Below are 19,505 nucleotides of genomic sequence, written 5' to 3'. Positions count from 1 at the left end.
AACCTTCCCATTTATTACCTATACATCCCCCCTAAGGTAGACCCTAAGTAGCCGTATGGGCAGGGTGCAGCGTATTTACATGTAGGATATGTACTTTTGAGTCTTACATATCCTGGCAGTGAAAAACTGCTAAATTTGTTTTTCACTACTGCAAGGCCTATTTCTCCCATAGGCTAACATTGGGATCGCCCTAAAACATATTTTAAGTGTAACTGCTAATTGTGAAAATATAGAAATTTGGAGTTTGGTGTCTCTAGACTCACAATTCAAAACCACAACTTATGGTGAAGTCTGAAAAGGCCACTTTTAGAAAGTTGCCATTTTCTTACTTTTACCATTTTGTGCCTCTGCCGGTCTCTGAGTACCCAACTGGGTTGGCTGACAGCTTTTCTTTGTACATTCCCTCTACACGGTTACACATATGGAGCTGGTGTATGACATATGAATCCTGATCACCCATCATCACCAGGCTGATGTTCCTTCCTGCGGTTGATTTGGAGGAAGGAGCTGACCCGTGCACCTGAATAGGGCTGTGCATGTCCCCACACAAATAGCTGCCTGCATACTACCCCGGCAGTGAGTCTGAAACTAGGGCAGAAAAGGCACGATTGGGTAAAAGTACTGGACCCCTGACACCACCAAATCAGAGCTTTGCTGGGACCAAGGACAGGCCAGGAAGAAGAGCTTCTGTGCTGTAGGAGGGACTTCCACTTTGCTACCTGCCTTGCTGACCTGGCCTGCTGCTCCTTGCCTGGGAGTGAGAAGGACTGGACCTGCTCTCTACATCCTTGAATCCAAGTTTCTCCAAGGGCTTGCTGGTTTGCCCCCTATTCTTGAAGTCTCAGGGTCATCAAAGACTTCCTTCAATTCTGCTTCAGCTGCTGGACTCTTCCATCTGCGAGTCCTCCCCTGCCTGAGGTGGCCTGACTGCGAGGTTCGAGGATGATGCAATGCTGATCCGAAGACGCCGCTGCGAGCCATGACAATGATTCAGCAACTACATCTTAAGAGGTTCGACGACTATGCGGGACCAGACTGAATGAGTGACTTTGGCGCATCGACCCAACTGCATGACTGAGAACCAACGCATCCAGTCTCCGACGCTTGCGCCATCCAAGGTACCTTTTCAGTGGGCCCTGCCTTGGTCCTCGAGCCGTCCTGCCCTCCATCGCGGTCGGCCTGAGCTTTGGATTTACCCCGATCTAGGGCAACCTCAAGTAACCTTTTAGCGCTATTGATTTCTAAGCATGGTTATTGGATTTAATCTTTAAAAATTCATACCTCGAGTTTTACTTACTGGACGTTTATCGTTTTGGTCTTGTTTTATTCAGGTAAATATTTTTCAATACTGTCATGAAGTCTTTTCGTGGTGTTTTTACTGTGGTACTGTAATTTAAGGGTTGCATAATACTTTATACATTGCCACTTAAGTTAAGCCTGCCTGCTCTGTGCCAAGCCACCTGAGGATAAGCACAGGTTTATTTAGGTTGTGTATCTGACTTGCCCTGACTAGGATTGCAGTCCATACGTGGAAAGGGTGCAAACCTCTGCCAACTAGAGACCCAATTTCTAACATTGGTGATCAGCGGTGAGGATAGAACCTGTGTTTGCGGAGTACCTTACAGTAATTTGGTGTACACCACTACCCACATCTAGATCAATTCAAATCAATTGTCTCTGATCCCCACTGGCTTTTGTTTTTACTATTCTCTTAAATTGCTTTTTTTCAATCCTTTCTGATTAGTATTTTTGCTTTTAACTCTAAATCATGTCTATGATTGGAGGTTCTGCATCTGCACTTGCAAGAATGGTGTTTGAGTTGACCAAACCTGGCGGTTACTCTATTTCCCAGAGGATGAGGCTGAGGAAGAGCTGGATAGGGAGGATTATTTGGAACAGGGTTCAAGAGCAGGCCTTGGGCTGCTGTCTGCGGAGGAGGGCAATTTACTTTCAGTAGAGATTCCTTCCAGGGCAGGGAGCAGTGGGTCATCCAAAAGCCTTACCCCAGAGGAGCTGGAAGACAGGAGGGAGGAGCGAAAGTTCAAGTTGGAGCTGGCTAAGCTCAAATTTGAGGAAAAACAAAAGGTTGGCCTTGGGGGAGAAGAACATTGTGTTGGCTCAGAAATTGAGCCTGAGAGAGCTGGACATCAAGACCAGACAGGTGGAATCCAGCAGTGATGAAGGCAGCAATTCTCTCGTGCCCTCTGACAGGAGGGTCCATATACCCAAAGGTCTGGTGTTGTATTTTGTGGCGGGAGACGACATAGACAGATGGTTTGAGGCCTACAAAATTGCATTCCAAATGCATTGGGTTCCCTGAGGCAGATTGGGGGGCAACTGTATGGAGACATATTCCCAGTGAGGGGAGGGGCACTCTACTGGCCCTAGAAGGGAGTGACAGGATGAAGTATCTCCCATGAAGGAAGCCCTAATCAGGACCTCAGAGAAATATAGGCAGAAATTCAGGGATAGTCAGAAGATTTCCCAACAGACCCGGGTGGATTATGTGGATTATTTTGAAAGGTACTGGTTGAAGGGCAGTGAGGTAAAATATTATCATCGGCTGTATAATTTGTTTGCAACAGAGCATATGCTCAGTCTTTGCTTTCCAGATCTGTGCCAATACCTTGTTTATAGTAAGCTCACTGACCCCAGAGAGCTTTTTAAGGAGGAGGATCACTGTATCAGCACAAGTGTCCACAGGAAGGTAAATGAAGGGGATCACAAAAAGGGCCTCAAACTATTTCTGTGGATCAGCGTTCCCTTCCCCCTCTTGATAAAAATAAAGAAATGGTTCCCTGAGAATAAGTGCCAGGGAAGGCTTCCATGAACTGCTATGAGTACCAGCAGGAAGGGCACTACAAAGGGATGCCAAGTGTCCCAAGCGGGCATAGCCCCGCACCTGTGTGCAGTCACTGGGGTTGACTAGTGTAGCGCTTGGGGAGGAGATTGCCCCAGATGGATTTGGGGGGTGCAGAGGTTACCCTAGTGTCCCTGGGTGATGGAGAGATGTCACAGAGAACCCATATGCCTGCCAATGCTTGTAAGTACAGTTAGTGGGTGTCCATCAATGGGCAGAGGGTGTAGGCTCTGAGAGACACAGAAGCCAGCATGACAACCATCAGGTGTCATCTGGTGCCAACAGAGCAGGTAGTCTCTAATACCTTCCACCAAGTTGTTGTTGCTGACAACCGTAAGAAGCTCTGGTTCCTTTTGAATGGGGGAGGGCATCTCAGGTCTGCTGAAGGGTGCTGTGAGTCCACCCATGTCTGTGGACTGTCTGCTGGGCAACAACCTGAAGCACGCCATCTGGAAGGAGGTGGAGCTCAAATCATACCTGAAGAATATGATGTTGCCTGAGTGGGTGTGCCTGACAACACGGTCCATGGCATCTTGAGAGGGTGGCCACAAGGACCAGGAACCATGAAGAATTACCCAGGTACCTGCCAAAAAGATGAAGGGCAAGGGGGGTGGGAAACCCGCTCCTGAAATTCACACATTCTGGGAGGAGGTGGAACCTGCGGGGGACACCCTGGTACCTAAAGGGGAAGATGAGGCTGACTTTGGAACCAGCCTGAGCTGAACAACTGGCAGCAGGAAGGGGGTCCCTCCAGGAAGAGTTCTGCAAGGAGCAGATGGAGTACCCTACTCTTGTGGGTCTTCGGTGACAGGCTGAGGCCCAGGCAGCTGGTGGCACCTCTGGGCAGCACCTTATCTACTGGGTGAATGCCTTGAGGCAGGCGTAAGGAGTGGTGCACCACGTTAGGTATGGGCGGCCCATGTGCATTGCTAGAGCCGCGTCGCGCTTGAAACACGACACCAGCAATGCGCCGCCCTTACGCCACAGGATGCAACATGCATTGCCCTATTCTTGCGCCACGGTGCGCCGCATTGAAGATGCGACGCATTCCTGGTGGCGCAAGGAGATAATTGTGTGTCGCATCTTTTCTGTCACATCCCTGCTAATTTGCAGAGATGCGCCAGAACTTGTAAATCTGCCCCCTGAAGTAGTACTCAGGTGAAGATATAGCTTGACTGACCTGTTCTTCAAGTCAGCCACCCATCTTCTCTCAACTAAAAGCTTTACTAATTTGCCTTTTGCTGTAGCTTTATCCACACAGTTAGTACACAACTGGGTTTCAAAAAGGTCAATCATATTAATTGAGCGGTGGTCCTATCTAATGTGTGTGAGCCATTTAATGTTGTTTGCCACTGCCAGCCTAAGGCAATTAGAGATCACTGCCTGGGTCAGGGCTGCAATTGGTCTGGACCAGGCCGACAGCCATAGCATTGTGGGTGCCATTTTCAATGTGTCCTCCAGATATTGGATGCCAAATTCTTCATGAACAATTGCAGATGGAATACTATTGGGAAGTGACAGCAACCTATGCAGGAACCTGTACTCACTGGTTGGAAGATTAGAAAAGTCTTTGTACCCCCAAACCCCTGCTCTATAAGAGACAATCAGAATTGGTTTGGCTTCATATATCTTAAGTGCGGCGTTCAGGGGCATGGCCCCTAGCTTGGCATCAAACTTAAACAGAGAAGCAATGGCTTGTTCAAATCGGTTAATCCTAATGTGCCTCAGATGCTTGCAGGCATTTTTATTATCAAACTGGAGCCCTAAATAGGTAAATGTGGGCACACAAGTAAGTACATAACCGTAATTATGAAATGGTGTTAGGGGACTATGGGGGCGGCCACAGACCACAGCAAAAGGTTTAGTTTTATTTTATTACCAGGCCTAGATGAGACAAACAAATCACAAAAGTATCCACAAGTTTCTACAATCCCCTTCCCATTCTAGCATCAAAACACAATCGTTCACATACATGTGTACAGACAGCGGATGATTCGCTACCTTAGGTGTTCATCAAGATCATTAATCTAAAGACTGAAGAGGTAAGGTGCTGTCATGCACCCCTGCCTTACCCCTTTTCTGATCTTTATGTAGGTGGTGCATTCTCAAAGCAAAACCGAAGGGGATGATGGACGGAGTGTTGAACATTGCAAGCACTCACCCCCAGTCAACTGATCTGGGTTTAATCCATCATCATTCTTTAGCTCACTACGCCACCCCAGTTGAGACATGCAAATCAGTCTGACCCTGTGCCTCATGGGAACAGTCCAGCCTGAACTGCCATGCCATGTCTTCCCTGGACCGGAAACAAGCATCCTGGGACCGGTTTCTGGCTAATCAGCCATCATCAGCCAGGCTAGCTTGAATCCAGTGGCAAAGTGAGCAAGGGACCCACGTCTGGGTATACCCTACTAACTTAGGGCGAACAAAGCAAAACCAAAGTGGATGATGGACGGAGTGTTGAACATTGCAAGCACTCACCCCCAGTCAACTGATCTTGGTTTAATCCACCATCATTCTTTAGCTCACTCCGCCACCCCAGTTCAGACATGGCCATATGCAAATCAGTCTGACCCTGTGCCTCATGGGAACAGTCTAGCCCGAACTGTCAAGCCATGTCTTCCCTGGACCGGAAACAAGCATCCTGGGACCGGTTTCTGGCTAATCAACTGTCATCAGCCAGGCTAGCTTGCATCCAGTGGCAAAGTGAGCAAGGGACCCACGTCTGGGCATACCCTGCCAACTTAGGGCGAACAAGGCAAAACCAAAGGGGATGATGCATTCTCTGCCTGGCCCGAATCTGATATAAACCTCCACGTCCATGGGCAGCTGAGCGAGTAAGTGGACCATTCTGGGGTTAGCATCAGCTTTTATTAACACGTGCCACAGCTTTGCCCTTATTACATTGTCAGATGGTGCACTGAGGTCCATATATGCCAGGTAGAGACAACCTTTTTACAGTGACATATCTGCTTGTGTTTAAGTGGAGGTTTAGGCACTGGTCAACTGTCCCTATACCCTGTCTTCAGCCTTATTGTGCCGATGTTAGGATGCAGTTTTCATTGGCCCAAATTTCAAGGTGATCCAACAATACTCTACCCAAAACTTTGGCCATCAAGTTATTTAAAGATATTGTCCGGTAGCAATGGGGGTTACTTCTGTCTCGCTTTTAAAACATTGCGGCAATAATGCCCTGGACCAAGATTTAGGAGGACTTAGATGACACACACTACGCAGCACGTTAGTCAGGACTGGAGTTCAGAATGCAAGGTTGTTGATATATTAATTAAAAGCATAAAGCATCACATGTGGTCATCTGGTTGTGCTAGACTGGGGGGAAGTCACAAGTTCAGGTGAACTGTGATGTAGCGTAGACCGGATACTGGAACCAGGTGAGTCCCATGACTAAATTACCATCTCAAGTTCCAACGGCAATAGTTCCATTCACGATGGAAGAGGTCACGAGGGGCAGAGGATGTGTCACAGATAGTCGGCGCTGTAGTGCAAAGAGCATGTCAGGCGTTGCGGACGGTCATTGCTGGAGCTTTGAGTTGGCAGTCAACGCAGACTGGTGTTACTGTAGTACAAAGAGTCGGGTTTATTGGAGCTTCACAGTGGTAGCTGACACAGATGTCAAAGTCTTGTGGTGATTGGGAGCAAGGCAGGCCTCAAGCCACAGGAAGACTGCTGGGGAACAATGAAGTCCTTGTTCTGTAATGCCCGCAGGTCCAGGAGTGTACAGAGGAGTTGCTCTGAGGGTCCAATATTTATACCTGGTGCCAGACTTTGAGAGAGGGTGACATCCTGGCTACCCCCACATCTTGGTCTGAAAAGTTCTTCCCTTCCCTGCCAAGGTTCTAAGAAGTCTAGGGTGACAAAATGCTAGTGTCAGGTTCCTTTGTGTGTGCTTGAGGCAAGTCCCCTGAAATATAAATGAGTCAGGGAGCAGCTTCACCCCCAATCATTCTGACAGGATGGCCCATCCTGCCAACACCTAATCCCACTTTTGTCCTGCTGTCTGGGAGGAATACCCAAAGCCCAATAGCTAAGCTAATCACAGTCATGTGACCGAGGGCACTGGCAGCAGGCACCAAATGGTTAGGCCAGAAATGTCAGCAACAACACACATGCCAGTACTGATACTTGATCACCAAATTACGTAATCAAATCACACGTGACACTCATTGTGACTGAAGTTTTTTTTTAAAAATTGTTTAGTTTCTAAAGGAATTTGAAATTGAATTATGTCAAAAAATGTTATCTGTTTACGCAGTAGCCTAAATCAATTTTCATAGACCACACTGGTTACATCACATGCATAACATGTCACATAAATTGGACGACACTAGACATAACGTAGACAACAAATTCTTACAATTATAATACTAGATAAACAAGCTCAGGTTCCAAACTTTGCAATACATAAAAGCTAACTAAAATAAAACAGGGCGAAACAAGGAAGAAAAGGAAAACGTCCAAGTGGGTTGCAAATTATTTTAAAAAACGATAATGTTTCTTTTTTTTAGAAAAAACAACACAACCCTGGTGTGGGCAGTGACCAAACAGTGTGTTATTCAGGTAACTAAGGCAGTTATTTCCATGATATTTCAAAAAATTAGTCACTATTACACAAAAGGGTTAGCCTGATAGTGAATATGTTGTGCACTTGTGTGGTCAGAAGGTGGCATTTTTTGAATTGTGACTTAAAATCGGACTATGCCATTAAAGAGGATCTTAGATTGCAAATTCATTTGTGTCCAAACATGATATTCTAGCTGCTCCCCATCCAAAGTTAGCCCCTATTAGATTAAATAGGTTAACAAAATGTTACCCAATGGGAGAGACGGGTCTTACAGTGGTGAAACATGAATGTAATTGCTTTTCACTACCAAGATATGTTAAACTTAAGTACATAGGTCCTACATTTTAAATACAGTGCACCATCCCTATGAGCCTTTAGAGCCTACCTTAGGGGTGACTTGTATGTATTAAAAACGAAAGTAAAATGAAAAATGTGTTTTCTCACGTTGAAATGGCAGTTCAAAACTGCACTGAAGGCTACAATGGCAGGCAGCAGGCCTGAGAAGTTTTAAAAGGATACTTTAGTGGTTGGCACAATGAGCTCTGCAGGCCAACTAGTTGCATTTAATTTACATGCCCTGGGTATATGTAGTCCCATTTACAGGTGACTTACTAGTAAATTAAAACTGCCAATTGGGTATAGCCAATGTTGTTTATTTTTAGGGAGAGAACACAAGCACCTTACCACTGGTTAGCAGGAAAAATCCTTCAGAGTCCTAATGCCAATAAAAACGGGCCCAACATCAGAAGGTAAGAATCTAGGGGGGGATATATCTCTGAATGTAAATTGAGAGGTGAGAGCAACAATAAGTTTTATTAACAGAAAAGGTTTATATTGAAAAAAGGCAGAAGGTGCTGTACACCTCTCAATTTGCTACAGAAATGGGTTTGATAATCACAGACCAGTCACACATTATTTTTTTTAGAGGATTGAAGGATCCACCTTACATAAATTCATATGTTGAAAAAGATGTGAAGTTTTTTGACTGGGTTGCTGAGGAAAGTAGGAAAAACCCAGAGGTAAGGATTACAAGCAGGAGTATGAGCAACAATGAGGTACAACCTGCTCAAATATATCAAGGGACAGTGAAAAAAAAGTAAGATGTGCAGAATGTGGTGCTTTAAATACTGATTATGCATGTTAGGACTAATTTCTAGGCGCAAAGCCCACAGTGTTGTAATACACCTGGTAAATACCTCGCTATGTGGCAATGGTGATTACCAGGGGTGTTATACCCCATTCCACTTCTGATCGGAATCTTTGTAGAATGCCTTAGCTAAACTTAAGTAATAATTAATCAAACATGTTTATTTAAATATCAGACATATCACACATGTACAGAAAATCATAGTTTAACATGATTTTACCTTTGTGTTGAAAGTGTGTTGCGTTTCAACCATAAAGGACACCTTCAAGGAATAGCTGCAAACAAAAAGAAATTCATTATTAGAAAACCATCTGCACTCCCTTGTGAAATTTGATACTGTGAAGCGATTAAAACAAATCAGGTTAATTAAATCATAGGCGAAAATGTTATTCTGTAATTTAACTGCAAGGATCACATGATGCTCCCCACACTGCTGCATTGCTTTGCCTTGCCTTGCTGCCTGTATTGTATTTGTTTTGACAGTCTTTTCCTGTGTGCCTAACCTTGTTTTTCTTCTGTGCCCGGTTCGCCCTTTGCTCCCCCCGCCGTCCCTCACCCATTTTTTCCTGCCGCTGTATCCCTGCGGCCCCGCCCCCCTGCTCTCCCATTCACCACCCTGCTCCCGCCTCCCAGCTACTCCTCCCTCCCACCTCCCCTCATATGGAGGCCACGCAGCGTTGAAAGGAGCGACCTCTGACCCTGCTCGCAGGCAGGTTGTTCCCCACGCTGCTGCATTGCTTTTCCTTGCCTTGATACCTGTATTGTATTTGTTTTGCAAGTCTTTTCTTGTGTGCCTAACCTTGTTTTTCTTCTGTGCCCGGTTCGCCCTTTGCTCCCCCGCCGTCTCTCACCCGCTTTTTCCTGCTGCTGTGTCCCTGCGGCCCGGCCCCCTGCTCTCCCATTTGCCACCCCGCTCCCGCCTCCCAGCTACTCCTCCCTCCCACCTCCCCTCATATGGAGGCTGCTCAGCGGCCGCGCGCAGCGGGTATGCCACTGGCGCGCCGCTGGCGCACCTAAGGCAGGCCTGTCTGCTCCCGTCTGCGCCTGTCTGCACCTGGACCAAGCCCAGCGACAGATCCCCTGGCCTCCGCGGACGCCACGATGCCCGCAACCTCCACGCACTAAACAGCGGACGATCACACACCTGCTTCCTGGCTGCCCCGATGCGCACCCACGGACCTTTCACCTGCCGGAACTGCTGCTTCACCAGCATCCGCCTGGCAAGCCGCCGACCAGGAAAGAACCCAACTATCTCAGATGCATCCTCTTCAACACCCGCTCCGCCCGCAAACACACCGCTGAACTCTGGGACCTACTCGACTAAACCTCCCCAGACATCACCTTCCTGACGGAGACCTGGCTGAACCCCGCCTCAGCACCTCACATCGCCATAGCCGTCTGGGAAGGCTACAAGATCACCCGCAGGGACCGCACCAATGGAGGAGGAGGAGGAATCGCCATCATCCACAGGAACACTCTCAAAGTCTCGACCAACACCGACGACACCCTCAGCACTGCCGAAAACACCTGCACTTACAGATCCACACCGACCCCAACACCACCCTCAGAGGAACCCTCATTTACAGACCCCCCCGGACCCTGACCACAGTTCAGCAACTCCATCGCCAACTTCCTCAGCACACATGCCCTCGCCTCCATGGATTACATCCTCCTCGGGGACCTGAACTTCCACCTCGAGAACAATAACGACACCAACTCCACCACCCTGATCGACAACCTAGCCAACCTCAGACTCAGACAACTCGTCACAACACCCACCCACGCCGCCGGCCACACGCTTGACCCCATCTTCTCTGGAAGCCCCCACGTCTCCTTCAATCATACCACCGAACTCCACTGGACTGGCCATCGCTGCATCCCCTTCACCTTTAAGAAACCCACCATGCACCACCACACCCAACAGATGCCTCGCCGCTGCTGGAGCAAAGTCACCGAAGACCAGCTAACCACCACCCTCGCCCAGAGCCCACCCGCCGACCCCACCAACCCCGACACCGCCGCACGCAACCTCAGACAGTGGATCGACGACTGCGCCAACACCCTCTCCCCACTCTAGAATCCCTCCAACAGTCACACCAGCAAGAAAGCCAGCTGGTTCACTGAAGACCTCCAGGCCTCCAAGCAAACCTGCCAAAAACTGGAGAAGAACGGCTCCGTGAACGAACACCGGACAGCTACGCAACCCACAAGAACGCCACCCACAGACACCATCACCTCATCAGATCCGCCAAAAGGGCCTCCTTCAAAGACCGCCTAGAAAACAATGCACACAACAGCAAAGAGCCCTTCAACATTGTGAAGGAACTCTCTAACCCCAGCTCCAACACCAACTACATCCCACCTTCGCAAGACCTGTGCGACTCGCTGGCCACCTTCTTCCACCGCAAGATCGCAGACATCCACGACAGCTTCAACGCCACGACCATCCCGACAACCACTGAGACTTCCGCCCCCACGACCACCATCCGCACCAACCGCCTGCTCTCCTGGACCAACATCAACGACGACGACACCATCAAGATCATGAACACCATCCACTCCGGATCGCCGTCAGACCCATGCCCACACCACATCTTCAACAATGCCAGCACAGCCATCGCACCCCAGCTCCGGAAAGTCATCAACATCTCCTTCAAGACAGCAACCTTCCCGGAGAGCTGGAAGCACACCGGAATCAACGCCTTACTCAAGAAACTCAAGTCGGTCCCCAAGGACCTCAAGAACTTCCGGCCCATCTACCTGCTCCCGTTCCTAGGGAAGGTAATCGAGAAGACAGTCAACAAACAACTGACCCATTACCTTGAGGAGTACAACATCAGGGACCCTTCCCAGTCCGGGTTCCGCAGCAACCACAGCACCAAAACTGCCCTCATCGCCGCCACCAATGACATTAGGACCCTGCTAGACAATGGAGAAACAGCGGCCCTCATCCTCCTGGACCTGTCAGCCGCCTTCGACACAGTCTGCCACCGCACACTACGATCACGCCTCTACGACGCTGGAATCCAAGAGAAGGTCATGGACTGGACCACCTCCTTCCTCTCTGGCAGAACACAGAGCATCCGCCTTCCGCTCCGAAGCCACTGACTTCATCTGCGGCATACCCCAGGGCTCATCCCTCAGCCCAACGCTGTTTACCATCTACATGGCACCTCTCACCCACGTCGCCTGACTGCACGACCTCAACATCATCTCCTATGCCGATGACACCCAGCTGATCCTCTCCCTCACCAAAGACTCCCACACCGCCAAAACCAACCTCCACGAAGGAATGAAGGCCGTCGCCGAATGGATGAGGAACAGTCGACTGAAGCTGAACTCAGACAAGACGGAGGTCCTCATCCACGGATCCACCCCTTCTGCCTGGGACAACTCCTGGTGGCCGACCGCACTAGGAACAGCTCCAACACCCACCGACCACGCACGCAACCTAGGGGTCATCCTCGACTCCACCCTCTCCATGACTAAGCAGGTCAACGCCATCTCTTCCTCCCGCTTCAACACCCTCCACATGCTTCGCAGGATCTACAAGTGGATCCCCACCAAAACGAGAAGAACGGTCACCCAGGCTCTCGTCAGCAGCAGGTTGGACTACGGAAACACCCTCTACGCAGGAGCCTCAGCCAAACTCCTGAGATGGCTACAACGCATCCAGAACGCCTTGGCACGCCTGATCCTTGACATCCCTCGCCGCAGCCACATCACACCCCACCTGAGAGACCTGCACAGGCTCCCCGTCAACAAGAGGATAACCATCAAGCTCCTCACCCACGCACACAAGGCACACAAGGCACTCCACAACTCCGGACCAGCGTACCTCAACAGACGACTCAGCTTCTACACCCCCACCCACCAGCTCCGCTCTGCCAGCCTCGCCCTCGCCATAGTCCCCCGCATCCGAAGAGTGACCTCCGGTGGCAGATCTTTCTCCCACCTTGCCGCCAAGACCTGGAACACCCTCCCCACCCACCTACGGCAGACCCAATACCTGCTGACCTTCAGAAGACTCCTCAAGACCTGGCTTTTCGAGCAGTAGCAGCATTCCCCACCCCCAGCGCCTTGAGACCCTCACGGGTAATTAGTGCACTTTACAATTGATATGATTGATTGATGATGCCACAGCAGGTGTGTGCCAGACATTTTAGCGGAAAAGTGATATACTGTTTGATTTAATACTTCATAGATGTATCGTAGGGCATGGGTGGCATACCTGCAATATCAATTCAATTTCACATGTAAAGTTTGGTGGAGGTGACTGTATGAAGATGGAACGTTTATCACCATCATCCATTTTCGACTATCGGAGGCAATTCCAGAGTAAAAATGGTTTTAATCTTGCCAGACATGTCCTTTTGCTGTAATAGTTTCAGCAAAATGTACTTTACAGTGTAAGCTACATTCGTAGCTTTAAAGCATTGTTTAATTTGATACTAATTATTTTATTCATACTAATTCTATGAACAACAAGAGTTGACAGAAGGATTTTAACCCCTTTCCTGCTCATGACGAGCTGGACTCGTCATGGCACACAGTAGACGTGTGCTCATGACAAGTCCAGCTCTTCATGGGACCCACCCACGGGGGAAGCGCTGGTGCTCCCCCCATGGGTGTCCAATTTTGTTCCCACAAAGAGGGATGGCAGCAGAAGAGTTTCCGCTGCCACCCCCGACCACCCCAGGGAAATCCCATGACGGCAGCGCGCACAGCGCACACTGATGTCATCAGGAAGTCCCAGACGCTCAGGAAGCCATTTACTTCCTGAGCGTCGGAGGAACCAGGTAGGTTTCCTTGTTCCTGGGGGGATTTGTAAAATGCATCAAGGCAATCGTGCAGCGGAAATCGCCCCACTAGCAACAGGGCAATTTTTTTAAGTTAGGGAAGCGACCCCTTGGGCAAGGGTCGCTTCCTTCAGGCCCCCATATAATCCATTGATTTTCTGCCCCCCCCCCGGGGGCAAATCGGCCCGTTTTTTGGGCCGTTCTGCCCCGGTAGAAAATGCCACTAGGCACCAGGGACATTATGTAGTGGCATTTCTTTTAAATGGAAGCAACACCTTGGGCTAGGGTCGCTTCCTAAAGGCCCATTATAAATCCATTGTTTTTCTGCCTCCCCGGGGGGCAAATCAGCCGTTTTGCCCCCGGGGGTGAGGGTAGAAAATGCCACTAGGCACCAGGGACATCACTTAGTGGGATATTTTTTAAATGGAAGCGACCCCTTGGGCAAGGGGCGCTTCCAAGAGGGGAAAAATTATTGGAATGTTTTTCTGCCCCCCCGGGGGCAAATCGGCCTGTTTTTTTAAGCCATTTTGCCCCCCCCCAGGAAGGGGGGGGGGATAGAAAATGCCACTAGGCACCAGGGACTACTTTGGGGGCATATCTCTTTTTTGGAAGCGACCCCTTGGCAAGGGTCGCTTCCTAGAGGGGACAAATTTTAAGAAAGTTTGTCTGCTTCCCCTGGGGTAAATTGGCCCTTTTTTTCAGCCGTTTTGCCCCCAGGGGGTGCAGAAAACACCACCAGGCACCAGGGACTACTTTGGGGGCAAATGTTTTTTATGGCAGCCACCCCTTGGGCAAGGGTTGCTTCCTAGAAGGGGCATTTTATTAGGAATGGTTTTCAGCCGTTTTGCCCCCAGGGGGGCAGAAAACGCCACTAGCCACCAGGGTTTCCATTTGGGGGCATTTAAATTTGGATGGAAGTGACCCTTTGACCAAGGGTCGCTTCCAAGGGGGTTAAAATATGTTTGTGTATTTTCTGCCCCCGACAGATATGCCCCATTGTTTAGGTCTTTCTGCCCTAGGTGGGAGGGTAAGGCAGAAAATCCTACTAGGCACCGGTGATTTTTTTTTTTCCAAGGGGCGACAAATATCTGTCCGTTTTCTGCCCCACCTGGGAGATAGAGTGGCTTCGTGGAAAACCTCACCTAATTCCCATTTTTCTCAGCCCTATTTGAAGGCCCATCTAGCCGAATGACCATTTGGGTAGCGACATTGTGTGTTATAATTTTAATTGTCATATTGTTTGTGAAGTGTGATAGTATTTTTTTTATTTGTCTATTTTATTCTAGTTCAAGGCTTTTGCAGTTTAGACTGTTCCAGGTTGCGGTTTTGTTCCTGCTGGTTTTGCAGCTTGTGTAGTTGCATGTGCTTGGTAAGCAAATTTATTTTGTACTATTTACTCTAAATTAGTTTAATTTCCCTACATAAATGTGTTTTTTGCAAATGGTGTAGTAATAGCAGTATGTTTGGCTTCTGTATTTTGAGTGTCAAAATCGTTTTGCATTAGTGCTTGATGTGTACTTTGTTGTCTTATGAGTAATTGGTTTTCTTTTTTCTTTCTAGTGGGATATCATTGCTTTTTGCTGTGTCTCTGCAGAGTAGTTGCTAGTGAGTGTAGCTATCTTTGGTATGAGTTATATTGTTTTTGAGTATATAGATCTTTGTGCTAAAGCCTCACTTTGTTTACTACTTACTTTGCACAGTGTTGGTTGTTGTTGACTTGTTTGTGCAGTCTCCTTTCTTAGTAAGGATAATGGCTAGCCGCAGGATTACTGCTCAGCAGGTTGATGGTATGCTTTTTGAGTCTTCCTCTGACCTTGGTTCAGAGACTGACTGATTCTGAGGCAGAGGTGGGAGGGGATGATACAGGCAGTGAGTTTTCTCTCCACATGGAATCATCAGATGATGAAGCTTCTCTCAGTGCAGATGAAGTGCCTGTGTTAGAGGAGGACATTGATGTGCCGTTTGTGCGGCAAGAGGCATCGGGGCTGCAGCCTGCGGATGCAAGGCTTCACGTTCATGTAGTGCGGCAAGAGGCATCTGGGGGTGCTAGGCTTCCCGTTGGTGTAGTGCGGCAAGAGGCATCTGGGCTGCAGGCTGGGGCTGTAAGGCTTCCCGTTGAAAGTGATGACGTCTGGGTTGCCCCTGGCATGGTGCAGCCGGCATTGCCAGACTTTACTCGTGTTCCAGGGTATAGAGTGAATACTGCAAACTTTTTGCCGATTAATTTTTTTCAGTTGTTTATGGACGATGTGTTTTTGGCAGAGATTGTTGAGCAGATTAATTTGTATGCTGAACAGTTTTTGAGGGACAACAGTGCCAGCCTTAAGTCCCATTCTAGAGCTACCCGGTGGACTCCCACAAATCTTGAAGAGATGAAGAAGTTCTTGGGATTAACTTTTTTGATGGGTTTGCTAAGGAAGCCATCAATGTCTTCATATTGGTCTACTAGTCCCTTGATGGCAACGGCTATATTTCCGGCAGTGATGAGTCGTGATAGGTAGTTGCTTCTGCTTCGGATGCTGCATTTTGTCGATAATGGTTTAGCGTTGCCACGAGATCACTCTGATTGTGACCGTCTTTTTAAAATTCGGCCTGTCCTTGATTACTTTGTTGATCGATTTTCTAAGATCTATGCTCCAGGAAAAGAAATAGCAGTAGATGAGTCTTTGGTGTTGTTCAAGGGCCGCTTGGTTCTGAGGCAATACATTCCTAGTAAGAGGGCACGCTATGGAATTAAGCTGTATATGCTGTGTGACAGTGGGACTGGATATGTCTCTAATTTCAGGGTGTACACCGGTAAGGAATCCAGCATTAACCCCCCTGGTTGCCCGTCCACTTTTGGAGTGACTGAGAAAATTGTGTGGAGGATTATTTAACAAAGGCCACCATTTATATGTAGATAACGTCTACACTGGTGTGCGGTTGTTCAGGGAATTGGCGAAAGTGGGCACTGTTGCTTGTGGCACAATCCGCTCTAACCGTAAAGGTTTCCCAAAAGAACTTGTTTGTCAAAAGCTTATGCAGGGACAGTGCAGTGTGTTGCGTTGTGAGGAGCTTCTAGCTGTGAAGTTTTCAGACAGGAGAGATGTCTGCATGCTGACTACCATCCATGATGAAAGCACTGCACCTGTGACTGTTTGGGCTCAGGTTGCTGAAGTGCGCAAACCTGTGTGCATTTTAGACTATAATAGGCACATGGGTGGTGTTGACAGAGTAGATCAGAGGTTGGAACCTTACGCTGCTCTTCGTAAGGCTTACATTTGGTATAAGAAGTTGGCTATCCATCTTTTCCACTTGGCAACCTTTAATGCTTTTGTTGTGTTCCAGGATTCTTGTCCTGAGTCAAAGATGACTTTTGCTACATTTCAGGAGTCTGTAATAAACAGCCTTGTTCTAGTGGAACTGGCAAGTGTTCCTAGAGTTGGAGTGGTGGAGGATGTAGCTAGATTGAAAGATCGCCACTTTCCTGAATACCTTCCTCCCACAACCTCAAAAGACTTTCCCACTAGGAGATGTAAAGTCTGTTGGCGAAGAGGTACACGGAAGGAGACTTGTATGTACTGGCCCGAGTGTCCTTCCAACCCTGGGCTGTGTGTCCCTGCTTGTTTTAGAGCGTACCACACGCAAAATAATTTTTGGGAGCATCCATGAGTGGTAAAGTGAACTGCCTGGTCAGTATTCTTTAAACAATTTGATTCTGTTTCAAGGTTGGCATTAGTGCAATGTATTTAATTTCAGATTTTGTGTTAGTAGATTTGTACCTATTTTCAATTTGTTTGTGTTTTTATTTTTGTCTAAAAACAATCCTAAATGTGATGGTGGTATGTTTAGGCTGGCGCTTGGCTGGTGGTGTGCGTGGACTGGCGCTTGGCTGGCGGTGTGCGTGGACTGGTGCTTGGCTGGCGGTGTGTGTGGACTGGCGCTTGGCTAGCGGTGTGTGTGGACTGGTGCTTGGCTGGGGGGGTGTGTGGACTGGTGCTTGGCTGGTGGTGTGCCTGGACTGGCACTTGACTGGTGGTGTGTGTGGACTGGCGCTTGGCTGGTGGTGTGCATGGACTGGCGCTTGGCTGGCGGTATGCGTGGATTGGCGATTGGCTGGCGGTGTGCGTGGATTGGCGATTGGCTGGCGGTGTGTGTGGACTGGCGCTTGGCTAGCGGTGTGTGTGGACTGGCGCTCGGCTGGCGGCGTGTGTGTAGTGACTTGCTGCTGGTCACTACACACACTGCTAGCTGAGTGCCACTCCACGCAATCCATCAGTTTGTGTGGTTGCTGTGTCAGGAATGTGGGAGTGTGAAAGTGATGGGCCCTTGAGTGGTGCTGTCTGCTGGTGTGAGTGTTGTATTGTGATGGGCCCATGGCTGGCGGAGTGAATGGTTTTGTATGTGTCACACGTATGAAAGGTGTATGAATGGCCTGTAAAGAGGTTGGTGCCTTGTCGTGGCTTTACAGCTCACGAGCTGTGAGTCAATGGTTCAGTTTCTTGCCCTTTCAATTATTAACAGTGCATTTCATTTTTGTGAAATCACTTGCTTATACAATTGTATATACTGAACCATCACTTACCCTCGTGCCAGATCCAACCAGTATGTGTGTGTGCTTGAGGATTAGATGGCTGTGCAGTAATATTTGTCTTTCTGAAGCAGAGTGTACCTTGTCCCTTTTTGTGAATGTTGTAATGTGTTGTTTTTGTGCCTGGTGGTGTGAATGGTCTTGTGTGTATCACGTATGAAAGGTGTGTGAATGGCCTGTAAAGCGGTTGGTGCCTTGCCGAGGCTTTACAGCTCACGAGCTGCGAGTCATTGGTTCAGTTTTTTGTTCATTTAATTATTGACAGTGTATTTCATTTTTGTGAAATCTCTTGTTAATAAAATTTAATATACTGAACCATGCCCTCATGCCAAATCCAACCAGTATCTGTGTGTGTTTGAGGAATAGATGGCTGTGCAGGAATCTTTGTCTTTTTAGTTTCTCTGCCAAGGTGTACGTTCCATGTAAGAATAACCCACCAACTGTAGATATTGTCGTAAACCCATGGGAGTTCATGGGGATGTCTCTCTTGTAAATTCCAAAAAGTTATTTTATCCACAATGTCCTGCAAACCTCAAAATGTCTGTCACATTTTCCTTGTAATATTGTGCCGAAATTCTCATGCTGTAGAAACAAACAACTAATTATGTCAAAACGATCTGGTTTTGCAAGCGGGTCAACTGTGTTTATGGCCCCGTGCATGGCGGCCATCTAGGGAAACATACCAAACCAACACATTTTTGAAAGGTAGACACCGGGGGCTTCCAGGGAGGTATGGCTTGTGTGGATCCCCCACCGTTTCATTACCCAGAATCCTCTGCAAACCTCATTTTTAGTTGAAAAAATCACATTTTTCATAAATTTTTGTGTGGGAAAGTTGTGGCATCACCGGGCTCACTCAAATTTCCCACCACCCAGCATTTCCCCAGGTCTCCCGGTAAAAATGGTTCCTCACTTGTGTGGGAGGCCCAAGTACCCGCGACAGGCAAGGGCCCAAAACGTAGTGATGCGGCATCAAAATTGCCTATCTCAAAACCACCTGGTTTTGCAAGGGGGGTCACCTGGGTTTTTGGCCCCGTGCTCGGCGGCCATATAGGGAAACCTACCAAACCCACACATTTCTGAAAACTAGACACCCGGGGGCTTCCAGGGAGGTATGGCTTGCGTGGATCCCCCAACGTTTCCTTACCCAGACTCCCCTGCAAACCTCAATTTTAGCGGAAAAAAACACTTTTTTCACACATTTTTGTGTGGAAAAGTTGTGGCATCACCGGGCTCACACAAATTTCCCACCACCCAGCGTTACCCCAGGTCTCCCAGTAAAAATGGTGCCTCACTTGTGTGGGAGGCCCAAGTACCCGCGACAGGCAAGGGCCCAAAACGTAGTGAGGCGACATCAACATTGACTATCAAAAAATGTTTTGGGCCCTTGCCTGTCGCGGGTACTTGGGCCTCCCACACAAGTGAAGCACCATTTTTACCGGGAGACCTGGGGGAATGCTGAATGGTGGGAAATTTGTGTGAGCCCGGTGATGTCACAACTTTCCCACATAAAAATGTGTGAAAAATTAGATTTTTTTCAGCTAAAA

The 19,505-nt window shown here is 48.3% G+C and overlaps 1 protein-coding gene across 1 annotated transcript in view; it reads right to left on the bottom strand.

Moving 5' to 3' along the window:
• HTR2C (5-hydroxytryptamine receptor 2C) overlaps nucleotides 1–19,505 on the bottom strand; it is a 3,718,710-nt gene that overhangs the window by 864,298 nt on the left and 2,834,907 nt on the right. Inside the window, exon 10 of the mRNA XM_085606666.1 lies at nucleotides 8,810–8,864. The gene's annotated coding sequence lies outside the window, so the exon portion shown is untranslated. The remainder of the gene's footprint in view (nucleotides 1–8,809; nucleotides 8,865–19,505) is intronic.

This window comes from Triturus cristatus, chromosome 5_2 (genome assembly GCF_964204655.1).
Source record: "Triturus cristatus chromosome 5_2, aTriCri1.1, whole genome shotgun sequence".
Taxonomy (NCBI): domain Eukaryota; kingdom Metazoa; phylum Chordata; class Amphibia; order Caudata; family Salamandridae; genus Triturus; species Triturus cristatus.
This window is presented reverse-complemented; position numbering and strand designations above follow the sequence as displayed.